The 11,459-nt window shown below is 32.8% G+C and overlaps 1 pseudogene; it reads right to left on the bottom strand.

The window, feature by feature from the left end:
• Nucleotides 1-7,915: 7,915 nt before the first annotated feature.
• Nucleotides 7,916-11,207, bottom strand: LOC117912349 (annotated as a pseudogene).
• Nucleotides 11,208-11,459: the final 252 nt, after the last annotated feature.

The following is an 11,459-nucleotide window of genomic DNA, read 5'->3' as shown; positions in this document are numbered from 1 at the left end:
AGGGAAGAAGGGAGAAGTACCGCTCCTAGTTGGCCCTTCAAACCTCGAGAATGAGGGACCTTACCAATTTGAGTCTCTTCATAGAGCAGTTAAATGAGCACAATAGTAAGAGAGAGAAATGTATGAGTAGACAGAAAAGGGGAGAAAGCAGAACCTATATAAATGTCATTTTGAAGACTTTGATGTCATCTTTGTTAGCAGTGATGGGAAAGGGGCAACTAGTGCATGTATGCTAAAAGAAGTTATTTTGAATAATATTCTCTATGTTTGCAAGCATTTTTGTCAACAGTGATGGGGAAAGGGCAACTACTACATATATTACAAACTTAACGGTTTTATGCGTTAACCATAATACTGGGAAAGGATATGGTTAAGATGTGTTCTAAAATTTTGGTAAATTTTGTTGTTTGTAGCCAGATTTTAAACAGGCATGATCATTGCAATCAAGCAAATAACCAATCAGAAGACTAAAAAGGCACATAAGGAGCGTTGGACTGTCCAATGTAGGTTGGTGGACAACAACGGCCATGAAGTGGGCCACTAAAAGGGATATTCATCAGTAGGGTACAACCTAGAACCACAATGGCCCAAGTGGTCATATCATACCACCTATTAGAAGGGAAGACTAGGACTCCAGGAAATATATAAGTTCCAGAAAGATGAAACTCACAAATAAACCCACTTAAAGGAGTCTAGAAGGAATATGATTTTATACTAAAACTTTGGGTTTTTCTCATAAATAAAGATGTCCAACCCTCAGCAGAAGGGCATAATTCTCTTGTTTCCATTTACGTCTTCTCTTTGGGAATAAAAGCTTTCATGACATGTTCATGCCACTTTTTGTTTGAGAAGCTTCACTGGAAGGTAGAGGCTAAAGCAGTAGTAAATAGCTTTAAAATTAAAGGAAGTTGTTATCATAAGATGGAATGATGAAGTGCTAGCACAAAGGCAAAGGAAGCAAATTAAGCGTACTATTAACTAGAGAAAAAAGAAGTAATAATGAGGAACTTTTTTATAAAGACTACCTGCAAAGGCAAAGTAAAGACTACCACCCTCGTCATAATTTGTGTCAATATTATTTTCAATTTTCGCTTCCTCTCACTGGTTCAAATAGCCCACTATGGTAAAATATTCTTTCCCTTTTGTTTTCTTAGACATTTTGACTTAGAGAGTTACTCAAAATTAGAAATCAATACAACATTCTTGTAAAAACCACCATATGGAACTTTTATACCATGCAATAGATAACATGGTACTTGTTTATGGGGCACATCTCATCACGTCAAAAGACTCTAGTTCAGGTAGAGTAAACCAGGGGTATATCTTTTGTTCACTATTTATACAAAATGGTATCAATTTTCATATTTAAAAAGCCTATGCTACTAAATTTTTCCAATCCTATTGTCTTTACTTTCTTATATAATTTCATGACCCAAGCTCCCAAGTTTTTGCAATGAATTAGAGACATGTAAATGAGGGACGTTCCTTTGGGAGTTCAAATTCCTTTTCCTTTAATCAAGTGGGAAGCAGAAATTACCCTATATTATCCACATGCTTGAAGAAAAGGAAGAAAATCCATACAGGAAACATTATGCTTCAGTTTCTTCACTCCTGTGAGATGCTTGATATAAGCTACTGGGATAGAAAGCTAGTTAACTTCTTCACAATCCAAAGCAAGATGTTCTTGTCAAGTCCACTAGAGATCTAGAAAAATAATGCAAATTGATGGCTTTCTCCATTTCCATCTCTCCACAGGTAAGCAACTAAACTTCAAGGCCAAGATGAGACATCTTCTCACTTAATTTTACAACTAATTTAAGATTCGTCATCCCAACAACAGGAAATAAGTTGAATTTACAGATAATTGCATGAATTCTGTCCAAAAGGAGAAAAATATGCATCATATTTGTCATCAAGAATATCTTAATCCATTCCTTATTGTTTTGATATCCACCTAAAAGAATTATATCCATATAGAGATATTGTGTTTAACTACTTACTGGCATGCCGATGTAAACTATTCTCCCATGGACAAGCAGGGAAGACAAGTCTGGTGGAGGCCTCCTTGGCCTATGCTCATTGTACGGGATGGATCTTTCCACCTAATTTAAGATTTTCAAAAAATTAAATCATAAAATAAAATAAAACCCATTAATAATTTGAACAGGTTTTTCTGGAGAAGCACAGACCCAGAAACAAAATTGGGAATTCAAGCCGTCAAACCGTACACGACTGCTTTCTGTTTTAGAAGCATAAATTCCACAACGGGAAAACTAAATTTCTCAAAATAATCCCACGAATTTCAATATTGCCCACCCAAACATCGGTAAAAAAACACAAACCCAGCAGCACCAAGCATTAAAAAGAAAAGAGAAAAAAAAAAAAAACCACATCAATTGTAGAGATTCCTAGAATTTCAGAAAAATAAAAACAAAATTTAAGATCAACGGTTCGGATAAATAACCAACCAACCCACAAACCTCCAAATTAACCAAACAAAAAACATAATTAAAAAAAAAAAAAAAAAAAAAAACTTCAATTCATTAGTGCAACTGGATTTCTGTTTCACATATTAAAAATAAACAGCTCCCAATCCTGGCTGCTTGTACTAAGTTACCAACTCTCAATAACCGAAAAAAAAGATTAAAATTAAAGCTCCCATCGTGCATTTTGCTAGGGAACCCAGCCATTGGCTTAATTTACAAGCTGTAAATTTCAAACCAAGATATCGTCATCTTTGTTGAGCTTGTGACATAGCTACACCTACTTCCGGACAGTTTAATGCAAGAACTATATATATAAAAAAAAAAAAAAGGACGAGGATCCCTATGAGACATAAAAGATCATTCATACATAGCATAGTCTAAGCGAACCGTAATATCCGGATTTTTAAGGACACGTCAGATTCTTGGACTATAAAGTTTTTCATAAAATTGTGGGTCAAATGTTAAAAGAAAAAAAAAAAGTGGTGAAGATCCACGTGTTAGTATCTAATTAGGAGAGATTTTAGAAAAGTTGATCAAAATTTTGTCACGTAAGATGTAAGAATGGGGAATTTCATAAATTAAATTTTGATTTAGAGAAAAAAAATTTAACCATTAAATAATTGAAATTAGGTTTTGAAAATTTGATTATTAAGTGCGGGATTAATTTAATTATTATTTGGTAATTATCAAAGAAATGTAGGAAGAAAAACTTGGTGAAAATTTATATTATATCGAATTATTATAATTGATAATTAAAAAGAAATTGAATTTAATTTTTATAATTATAATTAAACTTTATAAAATTACAAAGCATCAAAACAAAATTAAACTGAAATTAATATTAAATTATGATATGTTAATCAATATATATATATATATATATATAGTGATAAATTAATTAAATGTGAATTTAGTAAAATTAACATTTGAAAGTTTGATGCAATTGAGAAATTTGACTAATAAAATAAATGAAAAAAATATATCAAAGGGCTGAGAAGTTGATTTTTTTTATAAATTAAATGACGAAATAATTTATGGAATTAAGTTTCAGTATATGGTTTAAATTTTTGTTAGTAAATAAATATTGATAAAATTAACGGGTTAAGAGTTATTACAAAATTTCAACTTTTTGGTTGTCAAAAAATTATTTTATATTTCTAATATTTTATGGAATTGAATTTTGTTAATAGTTAATTATATCATGTTTTAAGTGAATTTCAAAGTAAAAATGTTTCGGATAATTAAAGTTAATTAATATTTTTGAAGAGCAAGCTTGTAGTAAATTTAATTACAAATACGGTGGTATTTTTTGTAAAATGGAAAATCACAAGTTGAGTATAATTTTATAATTATGAAATGTGAAATAAAGAGTAATAGTTTATTTTATTAAAACAAAAGGACGTGTGTGGTATTTCAAAATTGTTTAATAATATATGTATATAATATGAAGTTGCTGGAGAGTTGCTGGGTGGTGAGAGGTTTAAAAGAAAGAAATGAAGGGAAGGGGACGCAGGAGAGATGCTGGGAGGTTCTTTACCTTGTGTTTTCATTGATTGGACGGTGAAATGACCTTTGATCGTGAGGTAATTTCAAACAATGATAGTCTTCAATGTGGTAAACACTTCTACGGAATTCGATTTTTGATCCCACGGTTGGATTTTATTGTATAGGGGGTGTGTTTTTCCTAAATTTCTCTCTCGAATTTTTTGAGGCATTTCATTTTGCTTTTATTTACTTTCAAAAAACTCCATAAAAATGGGTGAGTTGTTAAGTTGTAGTAGATTGTTATATAGTTTTCATTTAGGTTATTTTTTTTTTTTTGGAAACTCTAAATATATGAAATGATTTGGTTTTGTTTTGAAAATGTTAAATGGAAAGTGGATAAAAATTTAATGCAAGATAAAAATATTAGAATTGTTGGTATTTAATTGTTGTCGTTATGATAGAATTTACCGGATTGTTGTGGTTGTGAAATTTTGTTTATTTGGAACATTGGTTAATATATTTTTGTGATTTTTATCATATTAGAAATTATATAAATTTCTTGATGATATATTAGTGTTGAGAATAAAGGAATTTATTTGTTGAAATTCTTGAATTGAGATATGGTTAAATTTATTGTTTTAAAATTATTAATATTATTAGAAATAAATAAATTGATGGTATAAATTGGGATTTTGTTAATATTTGAAATATTGGAAAAAATTTCCCGAATGTTGTGGCGGCTTAGTTGTGGAAAATTGTTGTATTGAGTGTTAAATTATTGAGATTATTGAAGATAAATAAATTATGACATAAATTACGTTTTTGTTGATATTTGTATTAGTGGGAATTTTCTTGGTTATATATGGTTATTTAATTGAAGAAAAAAATGTGTATATTGGTTGTTGGAAATTATTAAGTATGTCGGGAATAAATAGAATTTATGTGGCTAAGGTTTAAAATTATGTTTTGATACTATACAAATTAATTATGAATTTTCTTTGATGTTTGTGGTGATTAAAGTGAAGAAAAATCGTTGTGTGAATTGTTGGAAATTATGAAACATAATGGGAGTAAATAGAATTATGTTTTGGAAATTTGTGGATGTTAAAATATGATTTGATTGCATTTCATATGCATCATGGTTGTGTGAAGAAAAAGAAAAATTAAAGAAATCGTTGTGTGAAAGGGAAATGAGAATGAAAAGATCTGAAGATGGCAAAAATGAAATGAAAAGAAAAATAAGAAATGGAATGACCCTAGAAATGGTGAATTAAGAAGGGAGTAAGATTTCTATGGTGAAATACCCAAAAGTTTACCCCGAGAAAATTCTGAATGGAGAGTGTATTTGGGTACGAACGCATATCTTTCAATGAAAGCTCGAGAATGACAGTGCATTGCGTGATTGCGTGTAAACATTTGCATCATGGTTGCATTTGGAAAAAGGATTTGTATTATTTATCAAGTGTATGTTTGAATATATTATTCAAGACTAAAATGACTTGTTTATTTCGTAAATTTAGAATTATTGATATGCTAGACATATTATTGAATAAGGAAAATGATAATTTTGATTAGTTTAAATTTGTATGGTTGAGGTTTCTTTTAGTGTGTATAATGTAAATGTAACATTATATTTTGGCATATAGTTATGTTTTATTGATCTAGAATTTCTAACTCATTTGGGTGTAAAACACCCTACTAAGCAACGTGGAAATGCTCACTCTTTTATTTTTTAAAAAAAAAATTAGATGCAAATATAGTTTTTGAGGGACCATAGGAAGATTAGGAAGTGTTCCAGAAAGCAAAAGAACCATAATAATGGTTGTTTTTAGATGTATATTACCTTTTTGACATGTACTAATTTGAGTTATATGGACTTTTGTAAATTAAATTATATTTTGTTAGTTTGAAAAATATTTTTGGAAATATTCTTTTCGACTTGGAGATTATTATACTTGTGAATTTATTATAATAATGTTTGACTCAAATATTCTTTGAGTTATATGGACTCAAATATTTGAGTTTTTGGGTAGAAAGATGATTGGTGGATTTATTATACTTGTGAATAGGAGATATAGTGTGATGGTTCGTTTTGGAAAAATAAAATAATATGTTGCAATAAATCTTAACTTAATAAATTTATTTGGGATTAAACGCTTTATTGAAAAATAAAAAAAAAATTCAGGGTGTTTTGGTTGATTGCAAACGTTGAAAACAATGAGGGATTAGCTCAAGAACTACTAACAAAGGTGGGATTTTTCTCAATAGTACGGTAATTTAAAAAAGTTATGCTTAAATTACTGTAGTAGAAGAAGTTATTACAAATATACGGTAGTTTTTGCCACCTAGGAAAGAGGATTTGCCACTTAGGAGAGAGGAGAGATGAGAGAGGTTCAACGGATAATTTTTTTTTTAAACCAAAATCATCTTTTCAATTTTCAAAAGTCAAAGGGAAATCGTCTTTTCAAAATACGAGTTCCATGAAATTTTTTTTTTTTTTTTTTTTTAAAATACCCAAATTAAAAAAAAAAAAAAAAAAATTCTTCAAAGGAACGGGCTAGCTATGATAGCAAACGGCTTACCTATGATAGCAAACAGTGTTGTTCAAAATAGCAAACGGTATTGTTCATAGCAAACGGCTTATCTATGAAGAGACGATTTCCCTTTTGGATTTTTTTTTTTCTTTTTATAATTTGGGATTTTTTTAATGAAGAGACGATTTCCCTTTTGCAATATTTTTTTTTTTATTTTTTTTATATTTTGGATTTTTTTAAAAAATATATTAAAAATATTACTTTTTTTTAAAGAGACTATTTCCCCTTTGGAATTTTTTTTATTTTATAATTGGGTTTTTTTTTGAAAAATAAATATATTTTTTTTTATGGGAACTCATCTCTTCAAGAGACGAGTTCCCTTGAGGAATTTTTTTTTTTAAAAAAATAATAATTTGGGAATTTTTTAAAAAAATATATATATATTGGGAACTTTTTTTTTTTTTTTTAAAAAAGGCGAGTTTCATTGAGGAATTGTTTTTTTTTTTTTTTTTTAAATAATAATTTGGGAATTTTTTTAAAAAATTATATATTTTTTATTTTTCATGGAACTCGTCTCTTTCAAGAGACGAGTTCCCTTGAGGAATTTTTTTTTTTTTTTTTAATTTGGGAACTTTTTTAAAAATATATATATTTTTTTTCCATGGGAACTCGTCTATTGAAGAGACGAGTTCCCTTGCGGAATTGTTTTTTTTTTTTTTTTAATTTGGGAATTTTTTTAAAAAAAAATATTTAAAAAAAAAAAAATTTCCTATGGGAAACTCGTCTCTTGAAGAGACGAGTTCCCTTGTGGAATTTTTTTTTTTAATTTGGGAATTTTTAAAAAAAATATTAAAAAAAAAAAAATTTCCCATGGGGAACTCGTCTCTTGTGGAATTGTTTTTTTTTTTTTTTTTTTTTTTTTTTTTTTAATTTGGGATTTTTTTTTAAAAAAAAAAAAAAATTTTCCCATGGGAAACTCGTCTCTTGAAGAGACGAGTTCCCCTTGTGGACTTTTTTTTTTTTTTTTTTTAATTTGGGAATTTTTTAAAAAAAAATATTTAAAAAAAAAAAATTTCCCATGGGAAACTCGTCTCTTGAATTTCCCTTGTGGAATTTTTTTTTTTTTTATATTTTTTTCATGGAACTCGTCTCTTCAAGAGACGAGTTCCCTTGTAAATGGGGAATTTTTTTAAATACTATTTTTTTTTCATGGAACTCGTCTTTTGAAAAGACGATTTCCCTTTGAAAATTTGAAAAGATGATTTTGGTTTAAAAAAACAATTATCCGCTGAACCTCTCTCCTCTCTCCTAAGTGGCAAATCCTCTTTCCTAGATGGCAAAAACTACCGTATATTTGTAATAACTTCTTCTACTACAGTAATTTAAGCATAACTTTTTTAAATTACCGTACTATTGAGAAAAACCCAACAAAGGTGCTAACGGCAGTGGGACTCCTCCTGGTAATGAGAAGCTTAAAAAATGAAGCCCATTTCTTTGAAATCCCACTATAGTAATGACAAAAAAATAGAAATCCCTTGTCGCTATGCTTGTAAGTGGCGGGTTAAGTGCCATTTAGAAGCAGGGGTGCAGCTTCATGGTCCTTTTTCTTTCTTCCATGGCCCTCCTGAGGACTGCACTGTCGAAGAATTTCCAAAACCTCCTTCATTGTTGGCCTAGTGGATGGTAATGTGGTAGTGCACATAAGGCCTACATTGAAGAGAGTGGTCACTTGTGCTCTGTCACATTGTTCCTTGATCTCCTCATCCACCACTTCCTCAATGGTTTTCCCTTCTCTAAACTGATCCCATGCCCATTCTACAAGCCACATGTGCTCGCTGTTGGGTTCTCTCCCCGTCACCAGCTCAAGAAGGACTACTCCAAAGCTATATACATCGATCTTCTCGTTCACCTTTGTTGTATAAGCATACTCTGTCATCCAAGTATACGAGAATTGTTTGATAAAAATTATCGATAAATTATGGAAATGAAAACATGTGGACAGGAAAGCCTTGGATGGTCTTACCAGGGGCAATATATCCGTAAGAGCCTGCAACTCCTGACATGGTGTCGGGCTCTCCTTGCTTGACCAACCTCTTGGCTAATCCAAAATCCGCAATTTTCGCGTTGAACTCGGTGTCTAGTAAGATGTTGCTGGACTTTACATCTCGATGTATGATCGGGGCAGAACAATATTCATGCATGTGGCATAGGCCTTTTGCAGCTCCGATGGCAATCTGCAACCTTGTTGGCCAATCCAAGACGAAGTTATGAACTGAACTTGTCATGGACGATGTTCTCTGCTTCTTCCCATGAAGCCATCTATCCAAACTCTGGTTCTCCATGTACTCATAAACAAGAAGACTTGTGGTTTCATTTGATATGCAGCACAACAACTTCACTATATTGGAATGGTGTAAGGTGCCCAATATCTCGTCTTTTGCTATGAATGGTTTCTGAAGCTCGTGATCCAATCTCCCGTTGTTACAAATCATTTTAACCGCAAAGATTTCACCAGAACGGTCATTAGCAATTCGGTATACTTTTCCCGACCCACCACGTCCGATCAAATTATTTTCTGTCAAACCGGACAATATGTTCTGTTCATCGAAATCCAGATTTTGGAATGGAGTAAGCTTCCAATTTGTTTGGTCTCGACTGTGATTCTTCCTGTGATAGTGTCGAACCATGAACAGGGTAAAGAAGACAACAGCTAGGAAACCAGATAGAGCGAAAATTAGGATCATAACAAGATATTTGGTTGACAATTTGTAGGAGTCAACGAGTTTGGCATCACATCTAGGGAGGTTCAGAGTGGGAACATTGACACACAGCTTGGGATTGTTCAAGAAACTGTAATTGTATGCTTCATTTTGAAACTCAAAGGGACCAACCCAGAGAGTTGGTTGGACGAAAGATTGAGGATATTAAGCTTCAAATGACCGAGTTCAGAAGGAATTTGACCTAAGAACTGGTTTTCTGACAGGTGGAGGTAAGTAAGGCTAGGTAAAGAACCTAATGCCTTGGGAATTAGGCCTGAAAGTTTGTTTCTTGAGAGATTCAAATTAGTGAGCGACTTCCATGAGATGATCTGGGATGGAAGTTCACCCGAGAATTGATTCCCATCAAGCAACAGAACAGAGATGTTCCAAAGACTGGTCAATTCCACTGGAATTTTTCCTGACAACATATTGTTGTTGGCATTGAGCACACCTATGTTCATCCAAGAAGAGATTTCAGCAGGAATTGGACCGGAAAACTTGTTGTTACTGATATCCACTCTGGACAAATTCCTTGCCAATCTACTTGGAAGTGCCCCCGAGAATGAATTTCCAGCTAACATCACCGATACCATGTCCGGGGATGTCCAGATGCCGGAAGGAATCTCGCCTGAAAAGCGATTGTTGGAAAGCTGAATTGTGAGCAAACTTCTGCAATTCCCGAGGGACTTGGGCACTTCCCCGCTGAGATTGTTGTTGAAAGCAACCACTCCAAGCAAAGTCCCCCTAGCGCATAAATGTTGCGGTAATTCCCCGCTTAGTTTATTCTCAAAAATCTCAAAGAATTTGAGCTCCGAATGAAGGCCAAATGCTGGGGGCAAAACTCCACTCAATCGATTGTTAAAAACTTTGAAGGTTTCCAGTGTAGGAATGAGGCTTATATTTGCTGGTATCTCTCCTGACAACTGATTCCAGAAAGATTCAAACACGTCAAATTTTGTAGCTTCACGAAACCTGCTGGTATCGGCCCCGTCAAATGGTTGTCGGAAAGATCAATTTCTTTCAAGTTGAGAGCTTCTATATCGATGAAGGAACGCGGCCTGACAATCTATTACAGAATAAATACAGATAGGTCAAATTCTTCAACGTAAGCATGCCTACCGGGATCGTACCATTCAATTCGTTGAGTGAGAGGTCCAAGCGTTCCAGACTCGATAGATTGTTGAAGCTCTCCGGTAATTCGCCGATCAAATTCGCCTCCGTCATCCACAGAAACTTCAGCTTCTTCAATGCGCCAAACTCCTTTGGAAGGGCTGAAGGCCGGAATTTGTTATTATAGGCCATGGCCAATTGTTCAAGATTTGCCAAATTACCAATCTCCGTTGGCCAGGTGCCGTTGAACTCATTTTGAACCAGAAACAAGTAGAACAGCTCCCGTAGCCGCCCAATTGCTACGGGAATATCTCCAGAGAAGTTGTTTGCGTGAGGTCTAGGTACCGGAGACGTGAAAGTCGATCAATATCAGCTGGAATTGGACCCACGAAGGAGTTTTGCAACAAGAGCAGATATTCGAGCTTAGAGCAATTGAGAATATCCGGGAACTCGCCTGGAATGTAATTGTAGGAGACGTCAAGTACGATTAGGTTCTTGAGGTCACAAATTCTGGCCGGAATTTTTTCGATGATTGTTCTGTTAAGGAGTGAAACATTAGTGACGGTATTGTCGGTGCATGTAATTTCCGGCCAATCACAGGGCGAGGATGAGGAATTCCACGATTGGAGTGACGGTGGATTGCCCAGTTGTTGTTTAACGTCTAGTAGGATTGATCGTTCAGCATCTAGATTTTGGGAAATTACTTGAAAGGTTAAGGAGAAGACGAGGAGGAGAAATAGAGCGGGGAATGGAGTTTTGGTAAATAAAAATGGTGGTTTCCGCATTTTGGTGACGTTGGGAGGAAGATGGCAGGAAAATGGCAGGAAAAGAGTTGGGAGGAAGATGGGCGGGAAAGATGAAAACCAACGGTTCAATTTCAAAATCCGGTTAGGTGTTAGAGTTTAATATACTCCCTTTTATAAGGATATACCATTTAAGAACACATATAAAATATTTTATAAAATTAAGTTAAATAATTTTTTTTCAATAATTTTTTTTCAAAAATACTAAATTAATAAAAGTAGTTTTCAAAAATATTAAATTAAATAATTTTTTTTTCAAAAATATTAAATTAAATTTTTTTT

The sequence above is a fragment of the Vitis riparia genome, chromosome 4 (assembly GCF_004353265.1).
Source record: "Vitis riparia cultivar Riparia Gloire de Montpellier isolate 1030 chromosome 4, EGFV_Vit.rip_1.0, whole genome shotgun sequence".
NCBI lineage: Eukaryota > Viridiplantae > Streptophyta > Magnoliopsida > Vitales > Vitaceae > Vitis > Vitis riparia.
The sequence above is the reverse complement of the archived record's forward strand: the minus strand, read 5'-3'. Positions and strand labels throughout refer to the sequence as shown.